We start from the raw sequence: 25,286 nt of genomic DNA on the forward strand, positions 1-25,286 counted from the left end.
AGACACCACACCCACTTACCCTAGCAACAGACTGAGATGAGTAACTCGCAGTCCTATTTTTCTTACTAGCAGAATTTTTCTGGTGACTCCAGAATGAGTTTTCATATTTCTTGCATTTGCAAAGCAAGAGGTCACTCTGAGGAAATGCAAGTGAGAATGGCATGGGCTGACCTGACACGCAGGCAGGTGGCAACCCAGAGGCAGTGACCAGCCCCAGGTGTTGCAGGGCAGAGGCGAAGGTGCAGACACAGGTCCCCAGCAGGGCATGTGGCAAACAGGTTGACATTCTCAAATAGGAAGACTCATTCCACAAGCAGCAAGGGGCTTCTGAAACAACACTGCCCAGACATCTTATCCTACAGGCTCCTGGAACTCATTTCCTTTACCTTAATCTGTGAAATGGGTAGAAGAGAGTGTGATGACATTTGTATTTCATTTTCTGCCTCCTATGAAATCAGTTCCTCAATCAGGCATTTAATTGGGTGGGATGAGACTCACAATGAATGAGTTGTGTCAACGTTAACCAAACACTGTGAGAAATAAGCCCACCTGAGACCACCTACCCACCAAAGGATGGACTCAGAAATCCAAAGGAAGCAGAAAGCAAGGCTTTATCCATGCCGGTCCTGAGAGCAGTGACCAGCTGGTGGAAGCAGCCAGAACGTCCAGACCTTCAGTCCTGTTTTCCCCTGCCATGCAAAGGCCCCTTCCTCTGTTCCCATCAGCTGAGAATGCTGGGAAGTGCCCTCTAGCCTGATATGGTGCCTAAGGTCCAGGGGGGTAATGAGAGAGGAGTGGGCATCCAGACCTGGTGCTGGGTAGACAGGAGAAGGGAGAGGGGGGCTTGCTTCTGACTGATGTGGGGTCTGCTGCAAACAGAGACCCTGTCCTTACTTTCTAGACAGAGCTGGGGGCATTGGCAACACAACAACAACAACAAAACATGCAAGACTGTGCAGCAAGCTTAGCAGCTAACCTCCTGTGTGACGGAGCCGGATAGCACAGCAGGCCATAATGAGGCTAGCTAAGCTTGGATGAAAATACACCGTTGAACCATTTCTAACCTAACGAAGAATGCCCCCAAGGCTCCTTAAAGTAGAAGGAAGATTGAGGAAAGGAAGTGAGGGAAGAGAGAACACTGGACAAAGGGCAGGTTGACTCTGTAAACCATCCAACAGGAAGTCTAGCCAAAGACCCTTTTTTTTCCCAGGGTCTTTCCCAGCAGCCTTTGCAGGCTGGTGGGGCACAAGAGGAAGCAGTGGGAGGGCCGGGGAGTGTGAAGAGGAGAAAGAACCAGCACCAGGGAGGCCTTGCAGCCTAAGGGACTTTCACAGGCCTCAGGAGCTCCTGCGAAGTTCCCACCAAGTCAGAGGGTAGGCAGCTCAGGGCCCGGCTCCTTGCCCTGCCCTTCATGGCTCAGACCTTGTTCATTATGCTTCAGGCCAAATTTCAAATCTCAGAAGCATGGCATCCCCAGTGTCTAAAACATGCTTTGCCCAAGTTACAGTCTCTTGGGAGAAAAGGTGGAAACATCAATGCACATCCAAGAAATCAGCCGATCAGGTTAAAATAAAAAAAAAAAAAAAAAAAGGCCGGCGCCGCAGCTCACTAGGCTAATCCTCCACCTTGCGGCGCCGGCATACCAGGTTCTAGTCCCGGTCGGGGCGCCGGATCCTGTCCTGGTTGCCCCTCTTCCAGGCCAGCTCTCTGCTGTGGCCGGGGAGTGCAGTGGAGGATGGCCCAAGTACTTGGGCCCTGCACCCCATGGGAGACCAGGAGAAGTACCTGGCTCCTGCCATCGGATCAGCGCGGTGCGCCGGCCACAGCACACCAGCCGCGGTGGCCATTGGAGGGTGAACCAACGGCAAAGCAAGACCTTTCTCTCTGTCTCTCTCTCTCACTGTCCACTCTGCCTGTCAATAAATAAATAAATAAATAAAAGCAAGTAGCTCAATTTTCCAAAAACAAAACAAGGTGGGGTCGAGGAATGCCCCTGCACCCGCATGAGATGACCTCCTGGCTCCTGGCTTCAGATCAGTGCACCTCCGGCCATTGCAGCCAATTGGGGAGTGAACCAGCGGATAAAAGACCTCTCTCTCTCTCGCTCTCTCTCTCTCTCTCTCTGCATCCCCTTCTCTCTCTCTGTAACCCTGACTTTCAAATAAATAAATAAATCTTAAAAAAAAAAAAAAAAAAAAAAAAAAAAAAAGAGCCAGGCACAACAAGGTGTGCCCTCTCTAGAAGGGACTGGTGCCGAAAGCCAGGGCCCTTTCTCAAGGAACCACCCTCTGACCTGGTCCCCCATGTGGCATCACCAAAGTTGTCATCCAGGACCCACCCATCCAATCTCCCAAGCCAGCAGCCTTTGCAAACTATTTCAGTCAACATCTCATCAGTCAGAAATAAGAATACACCCCTAACATATGCTCATTTATTTCAAAATGAGAAAACATGTACTACTGCCAACATTAAATATTAGTAAAACCTAAGACTTTAATTTTTGGTGGAAAAAAAATAAGTACGAGATAAAGTTTTCCAATTTTTTTCCCATACCCCAAAAGGTGGGCTTGAGCAACAGATGTGGGAACTCAAGACCCTGGTCTCACAACATGGTGGCTGCCTGGAGCCCAGCGACCTTCACCCTCACCCCATATGAGCCACACTCCTGGTGCACCTTGTCCCTGCCAGCCGTCCAGGCCCCAACTCCCAATGCTGATGGCCCTCTCCGTTTCTTCTGTCCAGATGCTCCCAGGCCAGTGCCTCTCCCTCCCAGTTCCCCCTCCCATGAGCCATTTATTTGCTATCTTCTCCCCCACATCCTTCTCTTACCACTTTGATCACCCAGCACAATCCCCACCTTGTAATAACAACCGGTGGCTTCATTTCACTACCACCTTCTCTTTTGCACTCAGGCAATGCACAGTTCCAGGAAGAAAAAAAAAAAATAGAATACATAGTAACCACACAAACAGCGTTACCAGGTTACTTCATTGCCTGGTCTTTTAACACAGTAACTGGAGCTCTTTCTTGTCCTCAGCCAGCTCCATCTCCCTTTATCCTCAGCCAACCACGCTCACCCCACTCCCCTCTACAGACTACGGCATCCGTCACTCAGCCAGCCTTCACCCAGTCCGACCTCACCAAGCCCCCGAGCACCCATGATGCTCCACACAGGCCCCACATCACCCAGACAGGACTGGAGCTGGCGACATTTACAATCTAGTAAACAGGAAGATGATAACGACAACGCTGCCACACAACAGGGAGCCGGCGGGGACAGGGCTATGACCCCATCACCACTTTCTGCCCCCTTCTGCCCTCTCCAGCGTCTTTGAATTGAAGCAAAATGCACATCCCGTGAAAAGTGTACTGTTCAGGGACACATAGTACATTCACTTTGTGGTGCAATCAGTATCTCTACCTGGTTGCAAACTACTTCTGTCACCCCCAGAGGAAACCTCAAATGCTTTGAGCAGTCCTCCTCATTCCCCACTCTACCCAGCCCCTGGCTTCCTGTCTCTCTGGATGTATCTGTCCAGGCCATTTCCCATCGGCGGGGTCACACAGATACCAATTCTGAACGCTCTGCCCTGTCTGCTTCAATCCTCACAGCCTCCTCCAGGGAGGCCTCCCCTCTCCTCTGTGCTTTTGATCGTCGTCTCCCATCAGTCCTAGACACCCTGAGGCTCCCTCCTTCCTGAATCTTTACAGTCTGCCTCTGTTCCCTCTTTCATTAACTCTGAGCAACTCTCTAGTCCTCTGAACAACACACACGCTTCTCTTGACCATTCTTCCCCGCGTCCAAACCCTGCAGCCACCACCGCCCAGCCTCTGCTTCTTTGAGTGGAATGTGAAAAGCCTCACAGAGCAGTCTGACCAGAGCAATGAAAACCAAGATGGCTCAATCTTGTTAGGCCTCTGGTCACATGAAGCATGTGACCTCGGGTAATTAGACTTAGCTTCTCCGTGCCTCCCTTCCCTCATTCGTGAAATGGAGAGAAAATGAGTGTAAGGACCAACTTGCACCAGGCGTGCTGGAGGCTCAGTAATGTCACCACCATGGTCTGGCATCTCTGTCCCATAAAACCCATGTCCCTGTTCTGCTTGGGCACGACAAGGCCTCTCTAGACATTCAGGACTTCTTCCTGCTCAGCCTGTAAAAGCAAGAATTTCCTGGGGCTGGCACTGTGGCAAAGCAGGTGAAGCTACCACTTGGGACCCGGGCATCCCATACTGAAGTGCCGATTCGAGTCCTGGTTGCTCGGCTTCCAATCCAGGTTCCTGACAATGTGGCTGGGAAGATAGTGGATGATGGTCCAAGCACTTAGGGTCCTGCTACCCATGTGGGAGGCCTGGCTGGAGTCCCTGGCTTTGGCCCAGCCCAGCCCATGCGGCCATTTGGGGAATAAACAAGCTAATGGAAGATTCTCTCTCTCTCTCTCTCTCTCTCTGTTTCTCTGTGTGTGTGTGTGTCTCTCTCTTTCTGCTTCTCTGTCTCTCCCTCTCTCTCTGTCCCTCTGCCTTTCAAAGAAATAACAAATCTTTAAAAGAAAAATTTCCCAAGGATTGGCTCTTCCAGGCTAACACCTCTTCAAGGTAAAGCCCTCCACTGTCCTGGCTTTAATTGCCGGCAAGGCCTAAACCCACACCTATGCTGGTCCTTACCCTGCTAGCTCAGGGTCACTTCATCACTACCTGAGAACAGCACAGCACAGCACAGCAGCAAGTCCACATGCTCCAACTTAGAAAGTCCTCACACCTGTGGGCCACCTCTCCCCATCTCCTCCACTCCAATTCCATGATCCCTCTGCCATACTGATATTCTGTTCCCTCCACCCTTCACACTGTGGTCAAAATGCCCATCCGACACAGCAGTTAAGAAGCCCTGGGACAACCGCAAAGCATTTAGAGTGCCAGGTTCCAGTGCCACCTCTGCTTCCAACCCAGTTTCCTGCTATTGCACACTCTGGGATGTAGTGGGTGATGGCTCAAATTCCTGGGTCCCTGCTACCCACATGGGAGACCTGGATGGAGTTTCTGGCTCCTGGCTTCACCCTAGTCCAGCTCCAGTTATTGTGGGTATCCAGGAGTGAATCAGTGGACAGAAGATCTCTCTATGTGTCTCTCTGTCCCTGCACCTGCACCTTTCAAATAAAGTGAAAATAAACAAAACCTTTTTTAAAATGAAGTAAGACGAGAAGAGTTGCAGCTATGTCACAGGGCTGGGAGGATCCCAAGTGCTCAGAGATGAAAGCGGAGGGGAAGGACGCCGATGCTGACAGGCACACAATCGGGGCTGTGTGAAGACTTGCCATTCTTACCTCTGTCCCCACCAGGGCCACTCCCTGGATGTGGGAGCGAGCGCTCTGCGAGCCCCATGCCTGACACAAGTGCCCTCACGAAGTGCTTGCTGAGCCACACCAGTGGGCCTCACAAGGATACTGCACTGGCTCAGCATCAAAGACTCCCAGAGCCAGGAGTCACACTGGAGAGCATGTGACACCACTCGCCCATGACTGCAGAAGAGAAAGGGGCTCCCAACGCAAGCGAGAGGCCCGGAAAGCAGCAGCCTCGGATCTCCTGACTGCTCGGCTGGCGCCCTGCACGTCCCCAGCAGTAGCGGGTGGCCCAGAGCAGCACAGGTTCCTGCACCCCCAGTCTGTGACTCCTCGCCACTCAGGCCACCTCTCCTCCCCCCTCGCTTCCCCTTCTCATGCCTCCCTGCACTCTCCTGTCTCATAGCCAGTGGTGCTCATGTCCCCGGGGGGGGGGGGGGGCAGCCCTTCCCAACTACAACCAGAGGTGGCTGCCTCCTCCAGGGGTTGGCTCAAACACACCCCACGGGCAAGAACAATCTCCCAGCCTGGCCCCCCAGTCCCTCGCCAGTCCCACTGGTGACTGGGACAGTGAGGAGGGCTTTCATCCCTGGACAGCTGCATCTGGGCTGCTTCGCCATTCAATCTTTTCTGAACAGGCCAAGCTTCATAATCCCCCATGAATCTGGGCATAGCACGAAGGCCCAGTCACAGCTCTCAAGTGAACGTCGGATCTCAAATGTCCAGCCAGGTGCACCACTCACGCCCATCACCTGCTTGCTCTGGGTTTCGGGCAGTGGCCTTTGGAAGGCCTGGCATGCTTTGGCGCCGCTGGCTTGATGACAAATGGCAATTTAGCGGGACACTTTCAGAGGCTGTGGCATTTCCAGAATGGCTCTGTTATGAAACTTCTGCTTTCACACCTCAGCTGGCTTACAAGGGAGCAGAAGAACATGACACTGTGAACAAATAAACCCTGGTGTGCGAGGCGATGCTCTTTGCTACATTCCGTGGGTGGGCTGCAGTACCCTTTCTAAGCAGTTTGCACTGCAGGCATCTTCGAGTCTGAGCCTAGGCCGGCCGGTGGGTTCACACACTTGTCTGAGGCTCACAGGGGCATGCAGCGGTGTCACAAGCCAGAGGGTGGCAATGCTGGGAGGGCAATCTGGCTAAAGCCTGGGATTCTGTATCTTAACATCTCATCGGAATGATTACAGCACACATGTTTGCCTTGATGGCAGCAGGCACAGGCAGAGTGATGACAAATTTTTCGCTCCTGAACATTTGCTTAGTCATCTTCCCCAAACTGTAGGTCCCACATCTGTGGCTTTAATCAACCAAAGATCAAAAATAGTCAAGAAAAAAAATGTGTGCTGAACACGTACATACTTTTTTTTTCCTGTTATTATTTCCTACAAGACGGTATAACTATTGACCCGGCATCCACACTGGATTAGGTATCATAAGTTATCTAGAGCTGATTTAAAACATATGCGAGGGTGTGTGTAGTTATGGACAAATACTACACCCATATACATAAGGGACTTGAGCTTCTGTGGATTTTGGTAACCACAGCTGCAGAAGAGGGACCAGGAATCAATCCACCAGGGATCTCAGGGGACTGCTGGGCAGCCCTGTGTCTTAACAGCCTTTGGCTAGGAAGATGTTTGCCCTGGACAGGAAATCTTGCAAATCTTACTTTGTCTTTCCCATAAATGCTCAAACATAGCATCCTTCAAAATAAAAACTGGAAAACCACCTGCCTTCCTAGCAAAACGCATTCTCTGTCTTGCCAAGAAAGAGGATCGTGGCTTTTGCCAAAGGGAACTTTTACAAAGCCTCAAAGCAACTTCTCTTTGACTCCTCTTTGCTGCAGGACACTTGTTGGGAAGTGACTCAGGGGTGGGCCTCTAGCCTAGCAGTTAAAATGCCCGCAGTCCACCTCAGAGGACCAAGGCGTGTTTGCTCCTGGCCCCAGCTTACACGAATGAATGAAGGCTCTGGGAGGCAAAGGTGACGGCTCAAGTCATTGTGTTCCTGCCACCTCCATGCCTGATCTGGGTTTCACTCCTGGTTTCCAGCTGAAGCTTTGGGCCATTGTGGACATTTGGGAAGTGACCCCCCAAAAGGGATATATCTCTTTCTCCTCTCTCTCTCCCTCTCTCCTCTCACTCATCTCTCTGCCTCTCAAAAGTTTTTTAAGGTTATTTAATATGTACACGGCTCATTACTTCATTTGGAGACACGGCAGCCCGATGCAACAGCCTGTCACGAAAAACCAGGCAGGTTCTGGAATCAGAGCCCTGCAATAAACTCCCGGCCCACATCTGAGCAGCAGGGGACCTCACACCCCCACTTGTGCCATTACCCCTGTCGCTCTCCCACGTGTCTGGGTCTGGATGATCAGTCCTAAGGTAACCCTGCGTATTATGTGAGTCACTGCAGACAAGACACGTCACTGCTCCACACGACAGCTTCACGCTTGCTCAATGAAAATGAGAACTCACAGTCCACAGAAGGTGTGGTCTGGGACCGCCCAGCTACCAGGCTCCAGAGGTCCACCTGGGAGAAAGTGTTTGTCCAAATGGGAGGGCCTCATCTTCTTGGCCATCACATTGAAGGCAGCACCTACATTTTCCACACTTTATTAGGATAAGGCCCATACAGTGGTAGTAGGATCTACCTGTGCCCACAATTCAGCTGTCATCCATATGATCTGGAGATGAGCACTCACAGATATTTAAGCTCCTATATTCTCGATCTTCTGGACATCATTTACTTTTTCCAAAGAGGTAGAACTAAGATCAAAATCCACCCCAAGCCACACCTGCAGGAGGCAGGCCAGGTGAACACAGTCAGAATTCAGGGGGAGCAACGGACCCTTCCAACTTCAGGAAATGACTATCCCTTAGCCAATGAATTGAGTGAACTTCTGGCTTTCTCAAGCCAAAAGGAAAAAAAAAAAAAAAAAAGATGACTTAGAGATATGACAGACAGACAGTTGCTAGATAAAGGAATCTTATATATCTCACTTTAAAAAATTAGATCCAACAGCCAGTATTGTGGCACAGTGTGGAAAGCCACTGTGTGCAGTGCCAGAATCCCATATGAGAGCACAAGTTCAAGTCCGAGCAGCTCCACTTCTATTCAGCTCCCTGATAATGTGTCTGGGAAAGCAACAGAAAATGCCCCAAGTGCTTGGGCCCCTGCCACCCAGGTGGAAGACCCAGATGGAGTTCAGGGCTCCTGGATTCAGCCTTGCATAGCCACAGATGTTGCATTCACCCAGGGAGTAAACCAGCAGATGGAAGATCTCCTTCCCTCTCTGTCACTTTGCGTTTCAAATAAATAAAATAAATCTTTAAAAAAAATAGGTCTAATCCATGACACTCTTGTACACGAATATGTAGCACCAATCAGCAGCTCGGGAAGTTAACAGGATTCTTTTTTTTTTTTTTTCAACGATGAGGTATTGTCACTTTATTAATAAGCTTGTTAAATACACATAAGTTCTCTTTAGGTCTCATGAGCAGAAATTACATGATTTAATAGGCCTGTAGCTCAGATTCAACAAGCAGTTGAATCAGTCATCACACCCATCAGAAAATAAAGAGAAAACACATGAGACACTTGGATTGCGACCTTCAGCATAATGTTTTTTGAAACAAAGAACAACAACAAAAAAACTGTATGCTTCTCACCACTATTGAGTGTGGGTGTTGAAGACCTAGGAAGAGTGACTCCACTGTGATGCCGAAGGAAGCAGCGAGCAGAGGAGCAGCGTCTTCACGCTCCAGAGTCAGATGCTGTAAGAGGAAAGAGATGCACTGGGAGCCGGCAATGGCCTTGTGCCCAGAAGACAGTAAGGGGCAGTGCAGAAAGTTCTCCCAGGGCAGGCACTTCCTATAGACAGAAGTCTCCAGACACAGAAACGCGGCTATAGCTGTGGCACAGCACTCAAGGCTGGACTCCCCAGGTGGCGAGCTGGCAACCAAGGTGAAACCCATCCCTGAGGGGCTGCCCACCTCCAGCCCAGGTCCTAACCTCTGTGGAATGTCCCCTCCCCCACAAGTCTGGGGAAACAGGCAAACACCCAGCAGACATTTATGCAACCCATTTCTTGGGCAATGAGGCACCTGTTAGAGTGGTGCTGGTGATTACATAACCTTGAACCATTCAAAGGAAAACAGGGGCTTGTCTGTACAGAGGGAATGTTCCTGGAGAATGTCTGTGGTTATTCTCAAAACCAAAGCAGATGTCAGATTTAGCTTTAGGATTCAGATAATCACTCATTTTTGGCTTTATTTATTTTGTTATTTATTGTATTTATTTGAAAGGCAGAGATACACAGAAAGAAAAAAAAAAGAGAGATGGAGAAATCTTCTATCTTCTAGTTCATTCCCCAAAAGCCTGCCACAGTTGGGGCTGAGCCAGGTCAAAGCCAGGAGCTTGGCTCAATCCAGGTCTCCAACATGGGTGATGGAGACCAAATAACTTGAGCCATCACCGGCTACCTCTCAGGATGCACATTAGCAGGAAGCTGGAACTGGGACTGAGCCAGGGCTTGAAACCAGGCTCCCCAGTGTGGAAGGCAGACATCTCAAATGGTGCCTTAACCACTGTGCCACGTGCCATCCCCAATTTTGGCTTTCAGTGCATCATGTGCATGGTATGGATTCACACAGTCTTGCTAGAAGAATGTTCTGAAAAACTGCCTCCTTGTGTGTGACAGGAGAGTAAGCATGGGCAGAGGTCAGTTCTTTTCTCATGTCTAAGAAGAATATAAGCCAACCAGAGATACACTCACACGCATGGCTGAGAGCCTTGGGAGGGGCCGGGGAGGTCAACACCTGATGCGGAAGAGGGAGAAGGACAGGCTGTGTCCAGAACATTCTACCATTCTGCCACTCGGCTTCTGTACCACAGAGCTCTGAGCTGAACAGGGGGCCACAAGGACCCCTTCTCAGAAGGATTTTTTTATGTACAAAATAAAAATATCAAGGCTTGCAGAGGAAATCAATTTTATTTAAATTCTGTTAGCAACATATTTTTACAATTGTGAAACAGTAATAGATGCGCTTGTTCATTAGTGTATTAAATATCACTTTCTAGCAGCGGTATAATAGGCAACTAGTGATAAGTGATATTTCAACTGTTAGCCAATCATAACACGATAGGAAAATATTGGATACCCAGTGGTGACAAAGTGAAAAGCAATGCTGATACTATAGCAATTGGACGTTGACATTCTGAAGTGAAGGGATTGCTATGTTTTGGCTAGACATTGGTGAAAATGAAGGTGTAGTATTTGCCCTCACAAGCTCACAGGTCCCCATGCAGCCACAGTTCTACAGAACTGACGATAAGCTGCTTTTGCACTGTGATAGTTTGGATTAGTTTGTCTCCCACAGATACAGAGCTGGGAGCTTGCTCTCCATGGTGCTAATGTTGAGGCGATGAGACCTTTCAGAGGTGGACCATGGTGGAGGATGATTCGGTCCCAGGGAGACCCACCCTGGCTTGCAGGAGTCAGCCAGGCCTTATGGGACTGGATTAGTTCTCACAAGAACAGGTTGTTAGAAAGCCAGTGTGACTTTCTCAGCTCATTCTCTCTTGCTACCTCTCTCATCACAAGAACCCTTTCTCACGTGCTCCCACAATGCCATCCACTCTTGCCAAGTGATCCCATCTGCCGTGTTGGCAAGCAGCCAGGGGGCCCTCACCAGAAACTTGTGTCATGCTGGTTAGGCCTTCCAGCCAACAGATCATGAGCCAAACAACCTCTTTTCTTTATGCATTACCCAGCACAGGCACTTTGCTACAGCAACTCAAAATGGGCTAAGACAACCGCTTACTCCTATGGTTTTTCTCAGAATGATAAGGAGACTCACGGGGAGCCTGGGTCCAGGAAAAGCAATCAACCACATGGGGAGGAGGAGAGGTCTGCACTACGGGGAGTCCACCACCCAGGAGTGTGAATGGGAGAGAAGCAGAATGACTGGGACTAAATGTCAACTCCTTTTTTCTGCTGTACCCAGTGGATGCGCCACAGTTAGCTTTCTAAAAAATGCTTAGTGTTAAAAGAATGAATTCAGCTAAACCCTTAGGCTGGGGAAAAGCACAGTCAGCCCTTAGCATCCCTGGGAGATGGGCTGCAAGACCCCCAAAATCTGAGGCTGCTCAAGTTGCGTACAGAATGGAAAAGCATTTCCACAGAACTTACCGCACACACTCACATATTCTTAAATCATCTCTAGATTACTTGTAACACCTAATTCAATGTCAACGCTTTGTAACACTTGTTATACTGTATTGTTCAGGGAATAATGACAAGAAACAACGAGTCTGTACAAGTTAAGTACAGACAGTTTTTCTCTGAACATCTTCAGTCTGAAGTTGGCTGAGCTCAGGATGCAGAACATATGGATACAGAGGACTGATTGCAGTTCACAAGGCATTCCCCCAGAGCCGTGTTCTAAGCTCTATCAGCCCCAAAGCCATCAGCTTGTAGTAAGCTTCCAACATCCCTTTACTACCTGAAATATCAACACAATGTCCAACTGTACCCTGAGTGCCCCAAGAACATAAATGAGAACAAAAGCAAAATAACTTATGACAAATCTAACATTTTTCAATGTGCAATTCATTGGACAATGACACTCTAGAAGGCATAATGGAGTCATTAGATGCTTGCACTTTAATGTGAATTTTTTTGAATGGGTCAGCTACAAATGTACACTGTCTTCCAATAGCACAGTTGGCATGGTGATGTGATGAGTGGTGTGAGTTTCTGAGTGGTATGTTTCCAAATGGTAAATTTCCCAGCAAAACAAAGCAAGGTCTTTTTCCATTGACTGGAAAAACTAACACTTATTTAAAATACACATGGGTAAGCAATTAGCTTAGCAGTTAAAGAAGCCACATTCCCCATCAGAGAACCTGGGTTCAACGCCTGGCTCTGGCTTTTGACTTCAGCTTCCTATTAATGCAAACCCTGGGAGGCCACAGTGATGGCTCCAATAGCTGTGTTCCTGCCACTTATGTAAGAGACCTGGATTGAGTTCCCAGGTTCGGCCAGGACACCGAGAGCACCAGAACAGTGAGCTGATGAAAGAGAGCGCATGCTCTGTCTATCTCAAATAAATTGGTTTAAATTAAATTTGCAAGAGTAAGTTGCTTATATGTAAGTTAGAGCGAGGTTCACTATTTGTCTGTGACTGTCCAGTCATAGGGCAGTGGAATGACTTTGGATTTAGTATCCATGGACCCTACCCAACAAATGCTATGCACCCCTCCATCACAGACAATGAAAACTGCCCACATACATTCCTGACATATCCCCAAAAAGCACTGTAGGACCTGTACCTGGACTACAGTCCTCCCCCCGGGCCCAGCCCCTGTCTGCTGCTGGTTGAGCTCAAACTGGGCACTGTGGGGACACTTCCAGTGGAACTGGCATTTCAAGAGAAACAGTAGCCGTGTTATGTGGCTAACCCTTACCCAGAGTTCTGACCTTGGGACAAGAAAAGGGGGCGAAGGAGCAGGAGAAGCAAGCAGCTAGGCAGGTGGCAGACAGGAGTGCAGAAAGGGCCTTGGAGTTCCTAGAGCCTCCAACCCTGGCGGCAGGTGGCTAGCAGACGCCCTCTGCATCCAACGGGATTGAAAAGAACGCTTGTGAACTTCAGGCATCCAGCCACCCAGAGTGATCGCCATCACCTGAACTAAGCAAGTGGCAACATCAAAACTGCTCAGGGAACCCACTGGGACCGCACCCTATTCGGGCGACATCCCTCAGCTCTTACCTAGGCTCTTTGCGCTGCAGTTCAAGGTCATTTATTTTGATTCCACCTCACTGCCACATGGGCCAGTGACCGTTCTTCACTTGACCTTTCAGATTCTAAGAAGACGCATCCACACCACTGGAAGCTTTTTCTGCCTCAACTCTTTCCCATCAATCCTGCGAGTCACTCAACATAAATAACAAGGGTGTCCTTTCCCGACAGGCTTGGAAAATGTAGGAAGTGGAGAAATTTGGCCTTTGGAGGCCCAATTAAGTCTGAGTGGGAAAAAAAAATCTTTTTCAAAAACCTTTTCAACTGCAAAAGATTTAGTGTCTCTAAATGTTATTCCGCTCAGAAATAATTCCACCCGAATTCAGCAATGTGGTAATGGGGACCCGCAGCCAGGAAGGTGTTCTTAAAAAAGTCAAGATGGCAGTTTCTCTACCTCTTCCACTAATGGACTCCATTATATCACATAAAAAGGCACTGCAGGAGTCTAATGAATAAATAAGTAGCACTTCCATGGAATTTGTGTCCATTTCAATCCCAGCTAGTTTCATGAGAAAACCTTACCTAAATTAAAAGGGGGCTTAACACTACCTCTAGTGAAATACTTTAGAAATGCTTAAAGTTTCCTGCAGAAGCCAATCAAGCATGATATTAAATAGGAAAAGATGTTTTAAATATTTATTGTCATTGCATTTATTTGAGAGACAGATGGACAGAGAGTGAATTCCCATGCACTGATTCACTCCCCAGATGTCCACAATAGCTGGGGCTGGGCCACGTTGAAGCTGGAGCCAGATCTATCCAGAGCTCTCCTGTGGGTGGCAGGGACCCAAGTACTAGAGCCATCTTCTGTCGCCTCCAAGAGTGAGCATTAGCAGGAACCTAGAATCCAGAGTGGAGCTGGGACTGGAACCCAGGCCTTCCAATATGGGATACAGGCATCTCAAAGGGCATCTCCAAGGTTAGGCTAAAGGCCCACCCCAAACAACCTAAATGTTATTGTTGAGCTAAGTAAACAGAAAATGAAGTTTGAGCCTGACACTGGAGAAGGGTCAGTTTTCACAGCTGCCAGGCTTGGTAGTGCAATTTCAAGACGGGTGTCAGGAGAGCTGATACATGGTGACGTCACCCCAGTGTAGGGCCGGAGAGCTTTTCCTTCAAGGAGCAGACAGGAAATACTTTCGGCTTTGCAAGGCACATAATCTGTCCCAACCCCTTACTTTGGCCAGCAGGGTCAAATCCCACCACAGTAGAGGATAATAAACCGTTGGTGAGTGGAAAACAAGTCTACTGCTGGGTGAAGCTAGTAAGAATTTTAAGGCTTTGATGTTTGTTAAGCGAGGAGGGAAAGGGCCAGGTGTTAGAGGTGAGATCTTGAATGGAAAGCACCATCTAAAAGGAACATGAATGAGCTGTTACAACGCAAAATGATCTTCACAAGGATACTAAAATTACCTCTCATGTATCCAGATATCTTGCATGAGCTGCACCGGGAATAGCTGCTCAGAGCCCATCTGCCTAGGACTCAGTGCCTTAAAAAACAGGACTATGCGGGTCACACAGTAGTTCTGGAGACCTAGGCCAGACATGCTCAGAGACTGACAGTAGCTGATAGGTCAGCTGTGGGGGAATGAGGCTAGCCTGGGGATGCTCTCATGGTGGCAAGAGGGGTTTGAGAGCAAGCACAGGGACTGGCCCTGAGGTGCAGCTGGTTAAGCTGCCATCTGCAATGCTGGCATCCCATATGGGTGCCAGTTCGTGACCTGGCTGCTCCACTTCCAATTCATCTCCTTGCTAATGCACCTGGGAAAGCAGCAGAGGATGGCCCAAGTAGTTAGGCCCCTGCATCCATGTGGGAGACCTAGAAGAAGCTCCTGGCCCCTGGCTTTGGCCTGGCCCAGCTCCGGCCATTGCGGCCATTTGGGAAATGAACCAGCAGATGGAAGATTCTCTCTCTCTCCCCACCTTCTGTCTGTCTGTCTGTCTCTCTCTCTCTCCACCTTCCATCTCTCTCTCTCTCTCTCTCTCTCTCTCTCTAACTCTGCCTTTCAAATAAATAAGTAAATCTTTTAAAAAAAGAAGACGACAATGGGAAACAAACAGGTGATTTTTAAAGCTCTATACACGGAACTTCCTAACATTCCACTGGCCAGAGCAAGTCACATGCTCAACCCCAGTGGTGGCAGAATAGTGGGAAAAAGCAAGAAAAACAACAAAGTTCCAGAGCAAAGGGTGTGGAGGCGGGCAGGCCATTAATCGGAGTCATTACTACAATCAATTTCCCTGGGCGATATTTACTGTTCATCATCACCTAGGCAGAAGCAGAGAGATTTTGCATTATTTTAAGTTTTTCCATTACCATTGCTCATTCTGTTTTTCCATTAGGGCAGAAACATGGAGTGAAAACGATACAGGCTTTTAGGAATGCAAGCTTCCATCCCTACGCAGGCTCTGTCACTTCTGGCTCTGTGACTGTGGGCAAGTTTCTTTCGCTCCTCGGTTTCCTAACTGTAATAATCTCACTGTTGACAAGGACATACGCTGGGACATATGTAAGTCCTCAGCTCAAGGTGTGGACTTAGGAGAACGCAAGCTTTATTTAGATATGAATGCGCTCTGCAAGCAGCTGCCAAATAGGGGAGGAACAAGCAAACAGGTAAATTTCCTGTAACAGTAAAACTCCTCTGCAAAAATAGACCAGCTCCTTTGCATAAAGAATAAAAAAACAATTCCTTACACAGAATTTTGAAGATGTACGAGGCAGAAAAATGGCCTGGAAAGATGTTCACATCCTAATTCCTGGAAGCTATGAATATGCCACCAAACAGGGCAGGTGTGATTAAATTAAGGACCTTGAGCTGAGGGATTATCTTGGATTATCCCAGTTGGTCTAATCTAATCCCATGGAGCCCTGGAGCACAGAACACTTCCCCTGCTGAAGGAGGAGAATCCGTGTGACAGCAGCGGGACAAGGCCTCAGCTTGATGTGGTTGGTACTAAAGCAGGCGGCATCAGCCCAGGTAGGTGGGCAGCCCCCAGGTGTGGAGGACCTTTCTCGTTCTTTTCTGCCACGGGCCATTTGGCTGTTTATAACATCATTCACAGGCCATACAGAATCATCAACTTAAAAATAATTCTGCTGTGGATTCACTGAATTCCGGGCCTGTGGTTGCCTTGGCAGGGCCACACCTGTGATTCCACAGGTCTTATACAGCCCGCAGGCAGAATGCTCCCCACCCCTGCTCCAAGGGCTGGAAAAGAAGAAACAGACTCTCCCCTAGAGCTTCCCCCGACCTTAGCCAAGGAGACCCATGTGAGCCACTCACCACCCACAGAATCAAAAACCAAAATGTGTATAGCCTAAGCTACTCCTTGGGGGTTATTTGCTACAACAGAAATAGAAGGGTGATGTCACATTGTACAACTCCCGCTCAAGGCTGGTAGCAGAGAAACAGAAAAGTGTCTCTTGAAGCCACTGTACTGTGATGAAGTAACTCTGGCCCTTGGAGAATACGGGGAAGGCATGGCATCCCAATGGGCAGCTGGTCAGAAGGGCAGTTAGACAAAAGGCAGAAAGGTAGACAAAGCAACTTATTATGATGGGAACTACACTTTATTGCAGCTTATGGAAAAGGACAATAAAATCATCCATAGTATCTTCAAGAATCCCCCTACATATAGCCCAGGCACACAAGTACCACGGGAAGCCACATTAACAAAATCCTTCCCCCAGAGCTTTCTCAGGAGACTTCATTTAACTGATGGCTGCTCCTCATCCGCTACAATTCTGATCATTCCTACTTTTTTTTTTAGATGACAATAAAGTAACAAGCATGGTAGTGTGTGGACACACTGAATCCCAGTGTGTTGAACTTCATGGACCCATGAGGGCAAATATATCTACCTAAGCCTACCAGTTGGTTTTCAAAAAGAGAATTCTAATAAAGCACAGTGACCAAATAGGACCTCAAAGTGAGGAACACATCTAAGAATATTCTTAAGGGTCAATGAACAAAGCTGGAGAGAATGGGTGTGCTGAGCCCAGTGGAGCATCAACACCAGCAGAATCCCCAAGTGTAGGAGAAGCTAAGTGATGGGTTGTCAGAGGAGAAACTGGAATCCCAGAGCACAGAGGTAGCCCATGTGAAGACAGCCAGCCAGCTGCAGAGCGGCCTCACCAGCTGGAGTCCAAGGTCACTCACTGTCCACCCTGCCCAGCTAGTCTCATGACTACAGTGTGCTGGGCTCTGTGCCAGGCAGGCAGCTTGCACTCTCTGCCTGCTGGACAGCTCCATATTCCTTGCTGAGCATTTTTGGGGGCCAGAGTTTGGTTTTTTTTGTTTGTTTGTTTTTAGAACAAACTAAGGGGAAAACAATTCCCCTAGCTGGTGCTCTCTGGGCACTAGAAATGCAAATAAGGAAACAGGGAATAGTGACCCTGTAGAAGAAGGTTAATCTCATTTGCCCAAGAGAGTTACATGTGTACATATGACATCACACCCAGGGAAGAGTGCTCATGTGACAATCTCATCTTTAGTCAGGCAAACCTAATACAAGGTGAACACCCCTAACCTAAGTCCGAAACACCCTAAAATCTGACATGTGTTGGAGCACCGACATGGTAAGTGGAAGATGCCACACCTGAATACAGGTACCCTAAAGATATTATAGAATTACCATGAGGCTCTATGTTTAAGGCATCCAATAAGAGAAGTGAATTCTGTGTTTAGAATTGGGTCCTATCCCCCAAGATGCTCACTGCAAATATTTCCCTAAATTTCCATGCCTACAACACTTCTGGGTGCATGTATTTTGGGTTAAGGGACACTCGATTTACAGTTTGAAATCAAACAGAGGCAGAGGGGGAGAATGTGCCACTCTTGGTTAATGGCAGCTAGAACTCTGTTAGAGAGAGGAGGCAACCCAGGTAGACACTGGCGCCAGAGGCTGTGTTTGCAAAGATCTTACTCAGGGCTGGGGACACCCTGGGAAAAAGGTTCCTGGGGGAGAGGGGGAGGGGTGGGGGACGGAGGGCATCACAGCCCCACCTGGGGTTGCTCTACAGAATCACAGCAGAGGTGATGAAGGAAGTCCATGAAACAAATCCTAAGAAAGGTGGCACAGGAAAACAGAGGCATCACACTTAGCACGAGGCGGCGGCATTGCTAGCAAGATGTATATGAGAAAAGAATTGGTCATTTAGAAAATTCATCAGCATGAACACTAGTAAATTAAAAAAAATCGGAGTTGAAAATAACAGATGGCTTTCAAAAAAAAAAAAAAGCAGCTGCGAGGAGATTGATAGCAAACTCCCCTATTTTTGCAACGTAGGGGCTCCATCAGGAAGCAGAACTGGAGAGAGAAGCCTCGTAGTAAACAGAATGGGGCCTGGCACGGAGCAGTGTAAACACCTCGCTGAGCTCCCCAGGGTGCTGAGCCAGGTAACCACAGAGCCAGGTGAGCCTGGTCACCTTCTACCCTTCGAATCTCAATTTCCCAGGAGGGGGAAAAAAACAGGCTCACATCAGGAAAGCGGGTTATTTAGAGACTGAAAGTTAAAGAAACCCAGGCTTTTCCCTTCTAAACACACCAAGTGAGACATCCCCAAAGAGTGAGACTAATGGGCCGGTTCCTAGGCACGCATTTTAGTTACCTGCTACAAAGGGTTTATCGACAAGGCCAAAAACAACTGGGATGTTTCCTCAACCTTTTTATTTTTTTAATTCACTGAACAAACTTTATTTTATTTCTTTATTCTACACGCCTTTTCCAACAGATACAAGATCCAACAGTAGGACGGAATAGATCTTTGGAGCTCAGTCAGCGCCTCCATTCTTTCCCAGCCTAAGAACTGAAACCCAGCATGGTCCTACAGCCTGAATTACTGTGTCCTTTATTTGCTTTTTTCCTCTATAAATGAACTTGTCTTCTGCATGAGCCCTAACAAAGTCTATACTTTAAACTCCTGGAGCAGCTAGAGAATTTATTAACCAGAAAACCCCAGGATGAGGTGTAGGAGAGAGCACTGGGGTGCCTCTTGCAATCCTGGGCATATAACGGAATAAAAGGAGCAGAAATAGGGCTCGCTGGAATGCCCAGCAGGAACAGTCGAGGGAGTCTGGCGATCTCAGGGGTCAGCTGTCTTTCTAGGACTGCACAGACCCTTTGGGAAGGTCCACAGAGGCGCCCTTTATTGACTGCTAAGGGACAGCCCTGAGACTCCTGTCAAGTCCCCCTGACCCACCCTGCACTCCTACAGAACGGAAATCTATGCTGAGTGGGGCCACGCACCCTAAGACCCACAGAATTCATAAGAATGAAATGTCAGATCCAGCCCAGACTACAACCTTAACATGTTAAACTTGAAGGGTGACGTGAGGACGAAACACCTCACTTAAATGGACATAAGTGGCTTAGGTTCACTGATCCTAGGATGGGGACAGAAGTTGGCCACACCAAGCCCCCTGCCCAGCTCATTCCATGGTGCAGCTGGGGGTGAGCCCACTGAGGGCGCCAAGGGGTACAGACGCCAAATCACTGCACATCTCCTTCTGAGACCATCTCTGTAAAGTAGACGCATATCTGCTATCAGTTGTTGATGGATTGCTCCGATGGCATCAGGGGTGGGAATTAAGGCCCTGATTTGTCATTGCCACCTGCTGGTGAGACCAAGAGCAAGTCCTTTTCCCTCTCAGTAGCTCCATGACCTTACTTACATAGACAAGGGACCTGGAGGGCATCTCCCAACTGCCGGCTTGGAAAGAAGGTGCTGGCTAGCACAGGACATGCTAACGTGGGCACTGGATTCAAACCACCTAAATTCAAACCCTCACCCTACCACCTGCTAGCTGTTCGTGACCTTGGCCAGATTTCATGACCTCATGTTACAGTCTCCCTGTGTATAAACTGAGAAGAACAGTATCTGGTTCAGTGTTTCAGTAGGGATGAAATGAGATGACACAGAAACATGTGACATCGTGTCAAGGATAGAGGAAGTTTTTCATTCTCTGTACGTTGATGTTCTCAGTGTTTCCCCCAAGACATACACGCTCTGATGAGCACCAGCCTGGCACACTCCCCTGGAGGGTCCGAGACACCAAGGAACGCCCCCCCCCCCAAACAAGCAGAGTTGGACTTTTGTGGATGGGATATGGGAAGAAAAGCTTTTGACCAGCAACAGGACTTACAAGCAGTCTGTGCCCAGAACCGTACCACTGGGCAGTTCTCACAGCAGCGGGTGGGCGGCCTGGCTCCTTCAAGGGCCAGCCGCAGAAATCGCAGAGGGATGCCCATAAACAAGCTTGTTCTCACCCTAGGGCCACCTGGAAGGGCTGGCAAGTTAAAGGCAAATCTACTGGCAACCAGTACTTAACCTCCACTAGTAACAAAGCACGTTGCAGCATACCTCACTGGCGTTCACAGGTAGCTGCTTACAGAAAGACTCCTTAGCACCCCTAGGGGCCAACGTCCAGCCGGCATTAGCACAGACCTGGCAGTGAGGGTGACAAGGACAGCTGTCCCCACCAAACCCTGTCACCACAACTAATACCCCTGCTTGTCCAGATTTCTGAGACTGGACAAACAGCCCAAGAGGAAAGCCCTAGTCTCCTTCCAGAAGGTTCTGTGTTCAGACCACAGAGCTGTGGGATTTGGAAGAAGTAAAGGGACTCTTTGAACCCCTCCCTTACACACACACACACACACACACACAGAGTCTTCCAGGCCATTCATGAAATCAAAGAAGGATGCATTTAACTGTGGAGTAAAAAAATAAAGATGAACACAGCCCAGATGGGCAAACACACAGCTCAAGTCACAACTCCTGCACTGAGAACATGGTTGTGGTACTAAGGCTCCTGGGAGCCACTCTGTCAGCTTTCCAAGAGCTATTAGTTTGCATTAACACACCGAAAGAGAAGGTCAGCTGAATTAAAAGTGAGAAGGAAATTTAAAAGAGGGATATCTCTGTCCCCAGCTCCAGCCAGGGCACGGTGCAAAGGCAGACATTGGATGAGCGCGCATAAGCACGCTGCAGCCAGGGTTGCAGTCATGCCACACTTCAGCTGTTGATATCGACACGGTATACAAAGCCTGTTCAGAGACGGGACTTGGATTAGAAACTCTGGGTAGCTTTATGGGTTGGGGGAGACACTCAATTTCAAACAGAAATTTATTTAAAGTAGAGCCATCTTCTGGCAATTAAGAACGAGGCTCTATACTTCAAAGCAACTATTAACTTTAAAGGCAGTCTGGTAAAACCTGCACTGACAAGTTCCAAATGCTTATTTATTTCTCACCCAAACTTCTCAACCGTCACACACACAGCAAACACCACCCCCGTCAGATATAAAAGTATCTCCTCCATTTTTAAAGAACTTCAAGTCTGGATCACCAGTCAAAACTAGCCACCAGCTGTTCACCTGACACCAGGAGCCTTCCCCAAATGTTCACATTCCCCATAGCGCACCCCACAGACAAAGCCCAGCATAGGGTTCCCTGGGAGCTGCCCCAACAGCACTGAAACAGGATGCCACCCCCAGCCTCCACCCTACCTACAGCAAGGAGGCAGGCATGCATAAGGACGAGGGAGGCAAATGAGTCCCTTGGAACCTTCTGGAGAGGTGTGGGAAAGCAGAGCAAGGATCGGCTGCAATGCCCACAGCGTGACAGAGGGCATGAACTCTGCAGCCCTGATCTTACTCATGACTACCCTTTGTAATTTTCCAGACACTGGTCGCCACTCATCCCCTGCCTAAAGGAGCCCTGCCTGGCTCTGCATTGACTTAGATTCCAAGACCCGGGGAGCATCAGGGAAAGTCATGTCACATATCAGAGTGGCATCCAGAACGAACGCTAAGCAGCCACACTGCTCAGGGGAGTAGCCACAGTCACGGGGGACTCTGGCATTTCAATGCTTTTGGAGGCCAGCTGGGCAGAAGGCTGGTTGGTTATTTTTAAACTGAGAAAACTGAATGGGAAGAGAGAGAATATGAATTCCTATGATCTCCTGAGGTCTCTTCCAGCTTCCAGATTCCACCCAAGAACACTGCATATGCACATGCATATGCACACGCCGTTTTATAAAAATGTACGCGATGTGCAGCTATATTTAAACGACTGCAGGAGTCACAGGTCCAAGCACAAAGCACTTGAAAGCACACTGCTTTGAAGATCAGAAAGCCCACGAGCTGCTTGGTGACAGCGGCTGCAGCACACAGATGCCCCTGGTAGAGGCCCCAGCCCACCTGGCATTGCAGTTTGCCTAACACTGAGTGTGCGCCGCTGGGGTTAGGGGCAAATCCTGGAGAGCTCCAGCCTGGGACTGCAGACTCCTTGCTCCTGGAGATTCCAGTCACAGGCATCCCAAAGCAAGGAAGGCAGCTGGAACAAAGGAGGAAGGGAAAGAAAAAGCCCGGACCCTATGCCCAGGTCCTCAGCTCGGCCACCATCAGGTACCAAGCACAATAACGTCCTCTCCTCTCGTTCCAGTCCTGAAGCTGAGTTAAGAGGACCCGCTGGATTTCCAGGGTCTCTCCACTTCCGGTGGACTGCGCAGGCATGAAGTTTTAAACTGGAGAAAATGAGGCCTCTCTGAAGGGAAGCTTTGCCCTAACCCTGACGGCGCCCAGTTCAAGGGCGTCCTGTGATGATCTCAGATCAGAAATTTTTTCTGACCCAGCGTCGTTGGCCACCACAGGGAGTCTTTCAGTGTAAACCCAACCTAGCGGCTCAGATCTTGGCAATGAACGGGGGCAGTTCAGTTCAAGGCACCCGCTCCCCTTCCGCATCTCCTGGATCTGGGTGTGCACAGGTGCAATGTTGCCATCCCTCATCGGCCCCACAAAAACCTGCTTGCCTCTCCTCGACCTAAAGGTCCCAGGGGCATCCAGCCTTCCCTACCAGGGCGGCCAGAGCAGGTGAAGAGGGCAGCAGACAGTGGGGACCGCCCTGGGCAGGGCCATATAGCGCCAGACCCGGGACCTCAACTCCAGCATCTCCGGAAACCATACGCATCGCCTGATTCCCGCAGCCCCGGGACACCCAGCACCCAGTGGGCGCTCGAAACGCCGCTGCACAAGGCAAGCGCCACCCCTTCCCTCTCGGCGCCGTGGCTAGGAAACCAGGGCTTTGTGTGTGACAGCCAGAGTGTGCGCGCCAACGTCCCCGGGCTCACACACCCCCTTCCACCAGTCTACTAGCCCAGCAGCGGCCGTGCGCGCAGCGGGAGCACCGCGAGCGGGGGCACCCTGCCAACGGCAGTGCCGCCAGGCCTCTGGCCACCGGGCCCTGGGGAGCCCAGAATGACATCCACGCCCCCATGCCCAGCCGCGGGGGCGGCAGCGGGGAGAGCGCTCAGACCAGGCAAAGGCAGGGCAGGGGCCGGAGGCGCCGAGCGGCGACCAGCGGGCGCAGCGCCCGTCACCCGCGCACCCCCACCCCCAACTTTGCGAGCAGCGGGGCCAGGCGGGGGCCGGGGCGGCTGGCGACTCGGCAGGAAGTTGAAAGGCCGCACTGAGCATGCTCTCCCGGAGTATGTGCGCGGGTGTGGGCTCTGCGCTCCCGCAGCCTTGTCTCACGCGCCCGCGGGGTAGCGATCCCGAGGGCAGTCGCAGAGGGGCCGGGGGCGCCCCGGGACCTCGGCGATTCCCCGGCCCGCAGCACCCGCCCGCCGCATCTCTCCTCTCCGGGGCACCGCAGCCAGCCTTTCTTCTTCTTCCCACTGGCCCAGGGCCCAGCCCGCCTTGCGCACGCAGGTCCCGGGGACCCCCTCCTCCGACCGGGCCGCCAGCAACGTGACCCCAACCCGCTCCTCCAGGACCCCAAAGCCCACCTGCCACCTCCGGCCGCTCGCATCCAGCTGGCTCAGCCGGAGCCGCCTCTGGACAGCCCCCTTGAAAAGCCCAGAAGCGCCCTAGTCATAGGGCCTGGGGGGGACTCCAGCCTCCCTTCGGGATGGGCTGCCCCAGGCAGGTGGGCGCCCCGAGATGCACCCTCGGCTGCACTCCCGGGTCCTTCAGGGCGGCCGCGGCCAGGGCACATACGCAGACGGCGGAGGGGTGGTGGGCGGAAGCTCTCGGCCGCGCAGCCCGGGGTGCGGGCTCTGTCCGCCCGCCCGCGTCCCCCGCGGTCCCCTCTGCGTGCATCTCCCGGCCGGGATGGAGAGCCTCCGACGCGATCGCCCCGATCCAGCAGCTCTTACCTCCTCGCTGGGCGGCAGCAGCAGCAGCAGCCACGAGCGCCCGCCGGCCGCCGTGCCCGCGGGGCCGGAGGCGCGGCGGGGCGCGGGGTCGCGGGGCCCCGAGCCTGCGGCGCGGCTACCTGGGCTGGATCGCGCCCGGGGCCGCCGCCGCCGCCGCGGGAGCCGCAGGGCCGCCGCGGAGCGGGCCGCGGCAGGGACGGTCTGCAAACTCCCAGCCCTGGCGGGGCCGCGCGCAGCGCGTCCACACTCGGCCCGGGCGCCGCGCGGTAGCTCCTCCGGGGCTCTGAGGACTAGGGCTGGGGGGATTCTGTCCGCAATTTCTCCCAAGCCTCCCCTACTCGACCTCTCCAACTTCTCTGGCTTCTGAGCTCGCAGCTCTCGGAGGCAGGGATTCCGGCCAGGGACGTTGGGCAAACTCCCCGCCCTCCCCGGCAGAGCGCTCAGCCAATTCGGAGCGCGCCAGCTTCTCAGGGGCCGTCTGCAAACTCTCAACCCTGTCGCCGAGTACCTTCAGCCTCCCGATTCTGCAGCCCAAGGGGAGACGCCAGCGAGCTAGACAGTCCGATCGCGGCCGAACCCAGCATTCCAGCAAGGTCCTGGGAAGTGCAAGTGCTGCTGTGACCATGCATCCTCCAGAGCGGCGCAGTCCAAGCCTCCTGGGACCCGAGGCTTCCCACCAGGGAAGCCCAGTGAGACTGTGGGCTCAGCCATCGAGGGGTGCGAGCAACGCCCCGAGGCTCAGTGCACCTCCTGTGTAGTACGGGTTATATAAAACCATGCGAGTTCCTGCTACTTGGTTTTTGTGACCTTGAGCAAGCCATTTACCCATGTTAATTCAGTTTCTAAGTATGGGTGTAATAAATGCTGCTTCTTGAGGTTACTGCGAAAATGAAAAGTATTAAAGTATTCAGCAAGACGTAGCACATAGTAGGCGTCCAGTGAATAAATCCCGTTTGTCTTTCTCTGTCCCTCCCTCAACTC

The 25,286-nt window shown here is 50.7% G+C and overlaps 1 protein-coding gene across 2 annotated transcripts in view; it reads right to left on the reverse strand.

The window, feature by feature from the left end:
* The window catches only part of MGAT5 (alpha-1,6-mannosylglycoprotein 6-beta-N-acetylglucosaminyltransferase), a 369,059-nt gene extending 344,357 nt beyond the window's left edge, over window positions 1–24,702 (reverse strand). For both annotated transcript variants that reach the window (XM_051849614.2, XM_051849612.2), the window contains exon 1: window positions 24,306–24,702. The gene's annotated coding sequence lies outside the window, so the exon portion shown is untranslated. The remainder of the gene's footprint in view (window positions 1–24,305) is intronic.
* Window positions 24,703–25,286: the final 584 nt, after the last annotated feature.

Source organism: Oryctolagus cuniculus, chromosome 3 (genome assembly GCF_964237555.1).
Source record: "Oryctolagus cuniculus chromosome 3, mOryCun1.1, whole genome shotgun sequence".
NCBI classification, from domain to species: Eukaryota; Metazoa; Chordata; class Mammalia; order Lagomorpha; family Leporidae; genus Oryctolagus; species Oryctolagus cuniculus.